Consider the following 12,437-nt stretch of genomic DNA (forward strand, 5'->3'; position numbering starts at 1 on the left):
GGCCTAACTTTTAGAATCTTAATTCAGCACATGTATAGAAGCTTTAAGGTGGGAATGAAAAGCAAAACAGTTGACAATTTTTTGTTCCTTAGCTCTTTTAGAATGTACTTGGACTGAGGGTGAAAAAAACCTAGCAGTCATTTGTTGCTTGGAAAAATTTTAGTGGGTACTTTAATTCATTCAGACCCAAAGAAGTAAGTTTCATAATTCTTGCCTTCTAGAAACTTACCAGCTTGCTGAGGAAATAGAACATACGTCTAAAATGCCAATAACCTTCTCCCATTACAAAATATTGTTTTCTTTTTTATCATAATTATTATAATCAAAATAAAGCATTCTGAAAATACAGGAGCCTGAGTCCACAGGGTCAGAGTCAGCTGTCAGGATCCACATCAAATTTGATAAGTGGCCAGGATGACGAGAGAGCTCTCTTCAAACCTCTTCAATGTGTAAAAGCAAAATGATCATGGGAAAAGGAACGGATTCAGACACCTATGTGCTTTAAACTCTCTGTGCATGACCTTTTTTAGGCATAATCACAAAAGACCCTGAGTGCTGGCAGGTCTGAGTTGCCCTGCTACTGCTCTCTTCACCTGGAGGCCTGATCTTGGAGATTTGAGCTCTATGCCCATGGTGGCTTCAAAGCTAAGAACCAAAAATTTCTTTTCCCAGGCCAGTGGCAAGTGTGGTCTGGATCAAAGTGAGAGAAGCCAGATTCTTTCAACCTCACCCGATGACTTCTAACCACAGCAAGTTTTGGGTGGTGATGGACAACCAGGAAGTTGAAGAGTAGGGGGAAAAACAGCCTCCTTTGATAAAGGTGGTAGGACAGGAAGCCCTGAATTACTCACCCCAGCTTAATTTCAGAGGGAGAGGAGGGTGACGATTTGGATAGGGTACGACTTAAGACTTAAGAAAGAAAGCAGGATGCAGCCAAAGCACCCTCAAGGCAGCAGTAGTCCCACAGCCACTACCTGAAGCCTTCCCTTCAATTCTAAGGGCCACCATGCAGCTGTGGCCAAAGGCAGACCGAGGCCATGTGTCAGCAGCAGGTGACTGCCCAGTGTCTGTTGACATTTGTGTTAGCTGTGCCCACACTCCCAAAGGATCCCACACACACCTTCTTGATCCCAGAAATTCAACGAGGCAGAGAGCAGTTTCTGCTCGACACAAGATGTGTCTACACAACACAACTTAGGTATTTCAAAGGGACAAGAAGTCAGTACAGTTGTCTCAAGATGAAGTTTGATAGGAGCACCCTCTCCAGTACTTGGGGTCTACAAGAGTATCTAGAAAATTTACTAATTTTGTGGAAAATGGAGACTTGGGTTATATCAGGCAGAGTTAGTGTAACTGTTCCGGTGGCTGTGGCAGCTTCATGTTCCTTTTTACCAACCCCCCTCCCCCCCCAAGCTCCTGCAGAACAACTTTGATGCTGTGGAAATTTTACCATTTTGCCAGTACTGTGGTAGCTCCATTTGAACTCCTCACGCCGCTCATATCGACTTTTATTACAAATCTTACAGACGGGGCTGCTTCTTGGTGTTCAGGCCCTTGTTCTATTTTAAAGTTGTATAGCAGGTTTTTATAAATTATTCTTCGAGGCCCAAATATATTCCCTGTCCATCTTGTGTCATGTCTTCGACATCCTCTAGACCCCAGCTAACTGTGCCATTGCTCACTCTGTGATGGCCTTCTTCCAGCTCTTCCAAAAGTCAGAAATTGCAAGGAACTTTTACTCCCAACTCTATGGTGGCTGCCACCTATAATTTTCTTAGAAAATATTCTTAGGGGAATGGTTTCCATATCAAAGTGAGAAATTTTTAATTATTGATACAGGGGATAGAGAGCTATTTCAGCGGTCAAAGGTACTGGCTGTTCTTCCAGAGAAATTGAGTCCCATTCCCAGCATCCACATGGTGGATCACAACCATCTGTAATTCCAGTTCCAGGAAATTCTGAACCCTATTCTGGCCTCTGCAGACACCAGGCACTCATGTAGTATACAGATAAAACAACTATATCAATAAAATAATTATTTTTAAAAAGATTCTTGATACATTATAAAATATCTTATTACATACTTATTAAATGTATAATTTATTTGACATATTTTGTGAGGCATTTGTATTTTCATATCTTCCCTTAAAATTTACAACCTCTATCATACATCAAATATTCTGAACTCTTACTTAATTGACAAGGCAAATAAGAGAGGCAGGAGTGATTAAAATTCAAGGATCATATCTTGCCTTTGATTTTCACTTCAGATTTTCTTACACTACATTACCTTATTCCTGACTCCTTTATATCAGATATGTTTGAAGAAAACAATGTTTATTTCTTCATGCACTTTAAATAATTTAGTAGTATAGCTTACTTGTAGACAAATAATTTACTTCCAGTTGGTTCTGGTGCCTTTCTACATCTCCATATGAAACCATAGTCATCTATCTACTAAGCTAGCCTTCCGTACAACTTCCTATAGAGCTAGCCTGTGGCTAGTGTTAGGTAATCTTGGTGGAGGAAAGAAAATTACACTGGCTGTAGAAATTTACATAGTAAATTACCTCTAGTTGTAGTCATTTGCATACTGGTTAGCTAGCTTCCTGAAGAAGGGAATTATAGGTCTACTCTCAAAAATTATGTTATCTTTCAACCTGGTAGCTTTGAAGCATAAACTAAGAGACTTGGAAATTGGCAACAATGAGAACTCTGAGTATTCCAAATCAAGTCTGAGTTTTATTTTCTGTATTTCAGGGTTTTCAATAAATAAAATAAAAAGCCGGCATTTGATTCACTGGTCTTATTATTTGTGACGTTTCTGTATGTGTTGTGAGTGTGTGACTTATTTCCTCTCCCAGTTATAAGATCGTGAGGAGTCAGATCTTACTCACTTCAGTTCCCAAACTGAGGAATTATTACAAATGTTCCCAGAGTGGGTTAGGTTATTATGTTTGATGATTGTGTTCCTGAGGACAGAAGGGGAAGAACAACATTCCACCTTGCTTCGGGTTCCAAAGGCAAGTGTTCTTTTGTTGTTCTTTTCTCTTTTAGTCTGAAAATATCACCAGGCCACAAAAAAATATTTAAATATTTTTTATGCAGAAGTGTTATAGATGATGTGTTTATAATAATTTATCCTTTTCCCCTGCCAGATAAGATTTACACTGTTCTTAATGTTGTGTTTGTGCTCAGCAGGCTAGGTCTCATAGCTTTGCCCCACTTTTGCTCAGAGCCATTTAGTGTGCATTTGTCATTTGTTTCAGAGATTAACCCGTTGAAAAATACAGTTGATGATTTAAAAAAAAAAAAATGGTAGTCCCAAACACCGTCATGCTACAAAATAATTCTGTGAATAAAATGCACGTTTGATGTTTTGTTTTAATTATAGAAACTATACAGACTGAAAATCTGTAAATGAACATTAATAGACTATAGGATCTTTGGGGAATGGAATAAAATATAAGGCATTGCTTATTTCTCCAGTGGGATGAGTTTATCCTGGTTGTTATTCTCCCCTGGTAGCAATAGCCACCAGCTTCCATTTTTAATTACCCTCACAGAATTGCTCCCCAAGGCTTCATTCTTGAAATTTCTCAAAAATACACTTTCGGTAGTGGGAAAGAAGATGTTTGTGCCCATGCTTGTATTTGCAAGAACAATTTTAGGATGCATTCTAAATGGTTGAGAATATTGAATTTAAAACCTCTTAGAAACTGCAGTGGGATACCCTCCAAGAAGACGTGAGAAGTGGAAACACAGGCTAATAAAGACATGTGGTAACTAGCAGTATTATTTCCTTTTCAGCAGTATGCTGTCACTGTCGAGTGCCGAAGAACTGAAAGAGAGTCTTGCCTGAACAGTAGTGCACCGTCTATTACTGGGTTGCTAAAATTCCTTCTTCAAGGACCTGTTCAGATTCTGGTAAGGACTGACTTCATCCCTTAGAAAGGCTATTGTTATTATTTTTTTTTTTTAATAAACTTTGGTGAAAGTATTGAATAGTTTTCTTGAGCATCAGTCTTCAGGTCTCAGGAAATCTCTTGTGCAAGTTTGAGCTGTCATGTGTCCAACAATACTCACAATTCATGATGGAAAATAAGCATGCCAACAAAGAAACATAAATACTTCTTAAGGACTAAATTAAAAATAGTTAAAATTCAATCTTATAATAAAAATAAATAGGGCTAGAGAGTTGGCTCAGAGATTAAGAGTACTGACTGCTCTTCGAGAGGTCCTGAGTTCAATTCCCAGCAACTACATGGTGGCTCACAATTATCTATAATGTGATCTGATGCCCTCTTTTGCTGTGTAGGTGTACATGGAGATAGAGTACTCACATACATTAAATAAATAAATAAAACATAAAAGGGGGCTGCAGAGACTGATGTATCAACCAAAGGTCATGCACGGAGAGGGCCTAGAAACCCTGCTCAGATGTAGCTTATAGGCGGCTCAGCCTTCAAGTGAGTCCCCTAATAAGGGCAGCAGAGACATGAACTTTGATATGAACTCAGTGGCTGGTCTTTGATCACTTCCCCCTTGCAGGGTGGCCTTACTAGGCCACAGAGGAAGAGGATCCAGACAGTCCCGATGAGACTTGATAGACTGGATCAGATAGTAGGGGAGGAGGACTCTCCCTTTTCAGTGGACTAGGGGAGGAAACTGGGGGGCAGAGGCGGGGAGAGGGAGGGAGGGGAACCAGGAGGAGATAAGGAAGGGGCTACAATCAGGAGACAAAGTGAATAAATTGTAAAAAAAATAAAAAAATAATAAAAAAAATAAAAATAATAATGAAAGTAAATAAATGTAAGTTATATTTATTCCAGAGAAAATTAAAAGGACAAGTAAAGGAAATATCTACAACATGAATAAATCTTGTAAAAAGCACATCATATTTACATGATGTGAATCCACTTGTATGAATTTGGAAAATAATAACATTGAATGAGTGGTAAAAATACAAATAAAAAGTATAAATGGTCAACTCAAAAACAGGGTTGTTTTGTTTAAGTTTGTAGCTCAGGGAGAGATGTATTCTGCTACTGGGCTATGTACATACCCAAACATTTTAAGATTCTTGTTTAAAAACAACAAGAACAACAAAATAGTGTTGTAATGCCAGGTTCACAAGACCCTCAGAGAGCACCAGGAGACAACTCGATGCAATAGCAAGAGAGCTTTATTATGACAGCGATCGAACTCGGGACCCAAGTCTCACTGACGCAACAGTAGAGAAGTAGGACCCTGAGCTCTGAGTGAGCAGGGTTTTTAAAGGGAAAGTCTGTGATCAGGGGGTTTCCATGACAGCAAGCGGGGGGGTGGGGGACATGTTCCATGACAGCAAACAGGAGGGCATATGCCTTCATGTTACAGGATTAGGTAAAAGTTAGAGGGGCAAGGTGACCTTCTCTGTGGCACAATTGCCTAAGGCATATGGTCAACAATGGCTATTCTTTTTTAAACTATATCTGAAACATTGGGGGGATTTGTTTCCCACCCGATTTTCAACCGATTCTCATTGATTATTGCCAGGGAGATTGTCTCTATTTTCTATGATTTATTCTGTGATATTTCCTGGAGGCTGTTGCTAGGAGAGTTAACTTTGTGTTCTGCCATTTCCCTCTTATTAACTGCTCCATCTTCCTTGACTCCTCATTATGAATCTGACAATGTTCATAGGACTTGCTTGCTTGTGTAGTACATGGGCATGGGGGTGTATTTCTAGCCTTGAGGTAAGCTGAGAACTTTCTGCAGTTGAGTCATAACTAACTTTTCATGGCACAACGGCAAGTGAGCTTTTGCTTGTTGTTTAGGAAGAAATGGCTGTGTATCATATGGCTTTTGCAATATTAATTATATTGCTTCTGGCAAAGCAGACATCTCAGATTTGTAACTGATCAATGTAACTAATGGCTGATTCTCTGAAAATCAATTTTGTGAACTACTCAGTTAAAGAATCAATCTTTAAACTGGAAAATAGGTTGGGCAAGACAGATATTTAATTTAGTTAATTTGCTTCAGAAAATGTTAGTTTTTCTTGGATGATTAAATGCAAGAGTATTATAATAAAAATTTAAGGACTGTACAATTCATTGAAAAGTATCCAACACTGAGCACTTTAATATACTTTGGAATTATGGCCTATTCTTATTTATTTCTTTTCAGTGATCTATAAAATGGTACCCAATTTTTGGATGCCTGAGTACATTGTTCAAATCTAAGTAAACATATTTATCTTTTAGATAGTTATTCTTTATCATCCCCACAAATTACTATTCTCCTCTTGTGTCCTATCTATTTCAAAGTCTATAACCACTAACAATCTCTTTTTTCGATACATACAAATATTAAAAGTTAGTATCTGGCTAGGCAGAGTGATGGTAAACACCTTTAATCTCAGCTCAAAGACAGCCAGATCTCTGTAAGTTCCGGGCCAGTTTGATAAATACATCAAATTCTAGTACAATCAGAGAGAGTGTCATAGTGAGAACTTGTTTCTTTTTTTTTTAATTTTTCATCAATTACACTTTATTCATTCTGCATCCCCCCATAAGCCCCTCCCTCCTCCCCTCCCGATCCCACCCTCCCTCCTCCCTCTGCATGCATGCCACTCCCCAAGTCCACTGATAGGGGAGGGTCTCCTCTCCTTTCTGATCTTAGTCTATCAGTTCACATCAAAAGTGGTTGCATTGTCCTCTACTATGGCCTGGTAAGGCTGCTCCCCCCCAGGGGGAGGTGATCAAAGAGCAGGCCAATCAGATTATGTCAGAGGCAGTCCCTCTTCACATTACTATGTAACTCAATTGGACACTGAACTGCCCTGGGCTACATCTGTGCAGGGGTTCTGGGTTATCTCTATGAATAGTCCTTGGTTGGAGTATGAGTCTCTGGGAAGTTCCCTGTGTTCAAATTTTCTTGTTCTGTTGCTCTCCTTGTGGAAACCCTGTCCTCTCCAGCTCTTACTATTTCCCAGTTCTTACCTAAAATTCCATTCACTCTGCCCAACAGTTGCCCATCAGGCTCAGCATCTGCTTTGATAGTCTGTAGGGCAGAGGCTTTCAGAGGCCCTCTGTGGTAGGTTCCTAGGTTGTTTCCTGTTTTCTTCTTCTTCTGATGTCCATCCTCTTTGCCTTTCCGGATGGGGATTGGACATTTTAGTTAGGGTCCTCTCTCTTGCTTAGTTTCTTTAGATGCACAGGTTTTAGTGGGTTTGTCCTATGTTGTATGTCTATATGAGTGAGTATATACCATGTGTGTCTTTTTGCTTCTGGGACAACTCACTCAGGATGATCCTTTCCAGATCCCACCATTTACCTGCAAATTTCATGATTTCCTTATTTTTCATTGCTGAGTAATATTCCATTGTATAGATGTACCACAATTTCTGCATCCATTCTTCAGTTGAGGGGCATCTGGGTTGTTTCCAGCTTCTGGCTATTACAAATAAAGCTGCTACAAACATGGTTGAGCAAATGTCCTTTTTGTGTACTTGAGCCTCTTTTGGATATATGCCCAGGAGTGGTATGGCTGGATCTTGAGGAAGCGCTATTCCTAGTTGTCTGAGAAAGCGCCAGATTGATTTCCAGAGTGGTTGTACAAGTTTACATTCCCACCAGCAGTGGAGAAGGGTTCCCCTTTCTCCACAACCTCTCCAGCATGTGTTGTCACTTGAGTTTTTGATCTTGGCCATTCTCATGGGTGTAAGGTGAAATCTCAGGGTTGTTTTGATTTGCATTTCCCTAATGGCTAGTGAGGTTGAGCATTTCTTTAAGTGCTTCTCTGCCATTCGATATTCCTCTACAGAGAATTCTCTGTTTAGCTCTGTTCCCCATTTTTTAAGTGGATTACTTGGTTTGCTGCTTTTCAGCTTCTTTAGTTCTTTATATATACTGGATATGAGTCCTCTGTCAGATAAAGGGTTGGTGAAGATTTTTTCCCAATCTGTAGGTGGTCGCTTTGTTTTGATGACGGTGTCCTATGCTGTGCAGAAGCTTTTCAGTTTCATGAGGTCCCATTTATTGATTGTTGCTCTTAGAGCCTGTGCTGTTGGTGTTCTGTTCAGAAAGTTGTCTCCTGTACCAATGAGTTCTAGGGTATTTCCCACTTTTTTTTCAAGCCGATTTAACGTGTCTGGTTTTATGTTGAGGTCTTTGATCCACTTGAACTTCAGTTTTGTGCAGGGTGACAAGTATGGATCTATTTTCATTTTTCTACATGTAGACATCCAGTTGGACCAGCACCATTTGTTGAAGATGCTATCTTTTTTCCATTGAATGGTTTTTGCGTCTTTGTCAAAGATCAGGTGTCCATAAGTGTGTGGGTTTATTTCTGGGTCCTCTGTTCGGTTCCATTGATCCACCATTCTGTTTCTATGCCAGTACCATGCAGTTTTTAAAACTGTTGCTCTATAATACAACTTAAGATCAGGGATGGAGATACCTCCAGAAGATCTTTTATTGTAGAGGATTGTTTTAGCAATTCTGGGTTTCTTGTTATTCCATATGAAGTTGAGAATTTTTCTTTCCAGGTCTGTAAAGAATTGTGTTGGTAATTTGATGGGCATTGCATTGAATCTGTAGATTGCTTTTGGTAAGATGGCCATTTTTACTATGTTAATCTTGCCAAGCCATGAGCATGGGAGATCTTTCCATCTTCTCATATCTTCTTCTAATTCTTTCTTCAGAGATTTGAAATTTTTTTCATACAAGTCTTTGACTTGCTTGGTTAGGGTTACTCCGAGGTACCTTATGTCATTTGTGGCTATTGTGAAGGGTGTTGTTTCCCTAATTTCTTTCTCAGCCCTTTTGTCTTTTGTATACAGGAGGGCTACTGATTTTTTTGAGTTAATTTTGTATCCGGCCACTTTGCTGAAGGTGCTTATCAGCTGTAGGAGTTCCCTGGTAGAGTTTTTGGGGTCACTCACGTATACTATCATATCATCTGCAAATAGTGATAATTTGACTTCTTCCTTTCCAATTTGTATCCCCTTGATCTCCTTCAACTGTCTTATTGCTCTAGCAAGGACTTCCAGCACTATGTTGAAGAGATATGGAGAGAGTGGGCAGCCTTGTCTTGTCCCTGATTTCAGTGGGATTGCTTTAAGTTTCTCTCCGTTCAGTTTGATATTGGCTATAGGCTTGCTGTATATCGCCTTTACTATGTTTAGATATGTGCCTTGTATCCCTGATCTCTCCAATACTTTAAACATGAATGGATGTTGGATTTTGTCAAATGCTTTTTCAGCATCTAGGGAGATTATCATGTGGTTTTTTTCTTTCAGTTTGTTAATATGGTGGATCACATTGATGGATTTCCGTATACTGAACCACCCCTGCATACCTGGGATGAAGCCTACTTGGTCATAGTGGATAATATCTTTAATGTGTTCTTGGATTCGGTTTGCAAGTATTTTATTAAGTATTTTTGCATCAATGTTCATAAGGGAGATTGGCCTGAAATTCTCTTTCTTTGTTGAGTCTTTGTGAGGTTTAGGTACCAAGGTGACTGTGGCTTCATAGAATGAGTTTGGTAATGTTCCTTCTGTTTCTATTTTGTGGAATAGTTTGAAGAGAATTGGTGTTAGCTCTTCTTTGAAGGTCTGGTAGAATTCTGCGCTGAAGCCATCTGGTCCTGGGCTTTTTTTGGATGGGAGACTTTTGAGACCGCTTCTATTTCCTTGGGGGATATAGGACTATTTAGTTGATTTACCTGGTCCTGATTCAGCTTTGGTAAGTCAAATCGATCAAGAAAATTGTCCATTTCATTTAGATTTTCAAATTTTGTGGCATATAGACTTTTGAAGTAAGTCCTAATGATTGTTTGGATTTCCTCAGTGTCTGTAGTTATATCCCCCTTTTCATTTCTGATTTTGTTGATTTGGGTGGTGTCTCTCTGCCTTTTAGTTAGCTTGGCTAAGGGTTTGTCAATCTTGTTGATCTTCTCAAAGAACCAGCTCTTGGTTTCATTGATTCTTTGAATTGTTTTATTTGTTTCCAGTTGATTGATTTCAGCCCTGAGTTTGATTATTTCCAGCCATCTACTCCTTGGTGTGTCTGCTTCTTCTTTTTCTAGGGTTTTTAAGTGAGCCATTAAGGTGCTTGAATGAGCTGTATCGAATTTCTTCTTGAAGGCACTTAGTGCTATGAACTTTCCTCTTAGTACTGCTTTCATTGTGTCCCACAAGTTTGGGTATGTTGTGTCTTCATTTTCATTGATTTCTAGGAAGACTTTAATTTCTTTCTTTATTTCTTCCCTGACCCAGCTGTCATTTAGTAACAAGTTGTTCAGTTTCCATGTGTGTGTAGGCTTTTTGCTATTTCTGTTATTGTTGAGGTCCAGCTTTATTCCATGGTGATCAGACAAGATACAAGGGATTATTTCAATCTTCTTGTATCTGTTGAGGCTTGCTTTGTGACCCACTATATGGTCTATTTTGGAGAAGGTTCCATGAGGTGCTGAGAAGAAGGTAAATTCTTTTGTGTTTGGGCGTAAAGTTCTGTAAATGTCTGTTAGGTCCATTTGATTTATGACCTCTGTCAGAGACATTGTTTCTTTGTTTAATTTCTGTTTTGTTGACCTGTCCTTTGTTGAGAGTGGGGTGTTGAAGTCTCCCACTACTAATGTGTGGGGATCTATATGTGCTTTAAATTTTATCAATGTTTCTTTAACAAATGTGGGTGCTCTTGTATTTGGGGCATAGATGTTCAGGATTGTGATGTCTTCCTGGTGGAATTTTCCCTTGATGAGTATGAAGTGTCCTTCCCCATCTCTTTATTAATTTTGGTTGAAAGTCTATTTTGTCAGATATTAGAATGGCTACTCCTGCTTGCTTCTTGGGTCCGTTTGCTTGGAAAGTCGTCTTCCATCCCTTTACCCTCAGGTAATGTCTATCTTTGTGTCTTAGGTGTGTTTCTTGTATGCAACAGATTGCTGGGTTTAGTTTACATATCCATTCTGTTAATCTGTGTCTTTTTATTGGAGAGTTGAGTCCATTGATGTTGAGAGAGATTAATGACCAGTGGCTGCTAGATCCCTTGATTTTGATGTTGGCTGTGGTCATCAGGTTGTGTGCTTGGTTGCTTTTTGTTTTACTGAAGTGAGGTTATTTATTTCCTGTGTTTTCTTGAATGTAGCTAGTTTTCCTGGGTTGTATTTTCCCTTCTAGTGTCTTCTGTAATGCTGGATTTGTTTGTAGGTATTGTTGAAATTTGTTTTTGTCATCGAATATCTTGTTTTCTCCATCTATGAGGACTGAGAGTTTTGTGTGGTATAGTAGCCTGGGCTGACATCTGTGTTCTCTTAGGGTCTGCATGATATCCGTCCAGGCCCTCTGGCTTTCATAGTCTCTGTTGAAAAGTCAGGTGTGATTCTAATGGGTTTGCCATTATATGTTACTTGGCCTTTTTCCTTGCAGCTTTTAGTATTTTTTCTTTGTTCTTTATACTTACTGTTTTGATTATTATGTGGCGGGAGGATTTTCTTTTCTGGTCAAATTTGTTGGGTGTTCTGTAGGCCTCATGTATTCTAATTGGCCTCTCCTTTAGCTTGGGGAAATTTTCTTCAATGATTTTGTTGAAAATATTTTCTGGGCCTTGGAGAAGGGAGTCTTCTTTTTCCTCTATACCTATTATTCTTAGGTTTTGTCTTTTCATATTGTCTTGGATTTCTTGGACGGTCTGTGTCAGGAATTTTTCGGATTTAACATTTTCTTTGACAGATACATCGATTTCTTCCATTGTATCTTCTACACCTTAGATTCTTTCTTCCATCTCTTGTAGTCTGTTGGTTGTGCTTACCTCTGTAGTTCCTGTTTTCTTCCCTACATTCTTCCTTTCCATTATTTCTTCCATTTGTGTTTTCTTTAATTTTTCCAGTTCTATCTTCAGGTCTTGAGTTGTTTTGTTTACTTCCTTCACCTGTCTGATTGTACTTTCCTGTTTTTCTTTTAGTTCCTTCAACTCTGTTTCTTTTATTTCATTCAGTGTTTTAAGCATTTCTTTTCTAAAGGCCATAAACTGTTTGGCTGCAGCTTCCTCTATTTCTTTACGGATGGCAATATTCTGTTTGAGTTTATCTTCCTCTATGTCTTTACGTATCTTATTTGTTTCCTCTGTTATCATCTTCATGAGCATAGTTGTTAGGTCATCTTCTTGGATTTCAGTTATGCTGGGGTGTCCAGGGCTACTTGCCCCTGGGTAACTGGGTTCTGGAGATGCCATATTGCTCTGTCTTTTGTTGCTTGAGCTTTTACGCTGGCCTCTACCCATTGTGTTATCTTAGGTGTTTGGGGTTATTTTCTGGTTGTTCCTGGGGATCCTGTGGTGGAGAGAATCCCCTTTGCAGAAAGCTGGTTTTTCCTGAAGGATGTCTTCTCAGCTTTTTGGGTATAGTCCCTGGATGGCTGGTGTTTTTTCAGGAGTTGCTCACCTCAG

The 12,437-nt window shown here is 39.2% G+C and overlaps 1 pseudogene; it reads right to left on the bottom strand.

Annotated features, from left to right (window-relative positions):
• Positions 1 to 1,344: 1,344 nt before the first annotated feature.
• Positions 1,345 to 12,437, bottom strand: part of LOC110559768 (ubiquitin-conjugating enzyme E2 variant 1-like) — a 39,444-nt pseudogene continuing 28,351 nt past the window's right edge.

This window comes from Meriones unguiculatus, chromosome 8 (genome assembly GCF_030254825.1).
Source record: "Meriones unguiculatus strain TT.TT164.6M chromosome 8, Bangor_MerUng_6.1, whole genome shotgun sequence".
Lineage (NCBI taxonomy): Eukaryota > Metazoa > Chordata > Mammalia > Rodentia > Muridae > Meriones > Meriones unguiculatus.